Here is a 1132-nt window from a genome sequence, read left to right on the forward strand (position 1 = left end):
GGCTCTCACACCAGCTGTGACAAGACCGGCACGGTTCTTGCCGCGTTTCGTCGGGCTCGGGGCCTTTCTTAACGCCGCAAAGACCCGCCTTGTTCCATCTTTACTGATCTCCAGGAGCCGCAGCGGAGATGACATTGATCCCTGCGGTTCCCTCGATTATACAAAGTATATGGCAGAAGTAACGCGCGGGCAAAACGTCCCAGAAACCACCAACGCCCTTCCTTGAGTCAGACCACCAGCCGAACCATGCAACAGCTACATCTCTTTGCGATCCTGAAGGAACCGAAACACAGTTTTTAGCTAGTAAACTCTATCTAAAACTAGTGTGAGATTTTGGTAATGTACTTAGCTTGAAATTAAAAAGAAATTACTGGTATAGAGAAATACATATAAGAATGTACGTATAAGAATGATTTTTGGCTTTCTTCTCTTGAACCTGACTTCTTGTGTCCAACCCTTGCTTGCTTGGGGGTATAGCATTCTTCCAAGGAGGTGACTGTCTTCGCTTTAAACTTTTGATGAATTGTGAGATTGCACAAAAAGTTTGAAATGGGTAGTGCAAACAAAATTCTATTTACCATAAATGTGGTAGTATTGATACTTGGGCAAAACTACAAGAAATATTTTTAAAAAGACATAAATGCTTACAGAGTTGTAAACTTACTTTGTAACGCTTCAGGTAACGATGTAGTTGGAAGAAAGGGTTTAATATGATCTCTTGATGTCATATGTTTTAAGGGAGAATTAGATTATCCAACTTGGAGAAAGTGGTCTTCTTTCAACTGGACACCTTCTTCTATACTCCTCTCTCCCATTTATTTTGGGCCAATTTTAATATGTCAATGTAGCTGTCTTGCCATTGTCCTAATACAATTTTTGGAGTTAAAGGACTGCTCTTGACTGTGAGATGTTTGTGACTGACACTTTTTTTCATTAATCCATTCATGAAGAATGTGGTAATCTTACACAGTACCATGAAATCAGAGAATCAGAAATGTTGGTTGGAAGGGACCTCTGGAGGTCATCTAGTCCAGTCTCTGTTCCAACCAGGACTGTTACCGACACTGGATCATGGCTCAGCTATGACTTTTGCCTAGCTGAGTCTTCAAAATCACCAGAGATGGAGACTCCA

The sequence above is a fragment of the Pygoscelis adeliae genome, unplaced genomic scaffold (assembly GCF_000699105.1).
Source record: "Pygoscelis adeliae isolate BGI_AS28 unplaced genomic scaffold, ASM69910v1 Scaffold67, whole genome shotgun sequence".
Lineage (NCBI taxonomy): Eukaryota > Metazoa > Chordata > Aves > Sphenisciformes > Spheniscidae > Pygoscelis > Pygoscelis adeliae.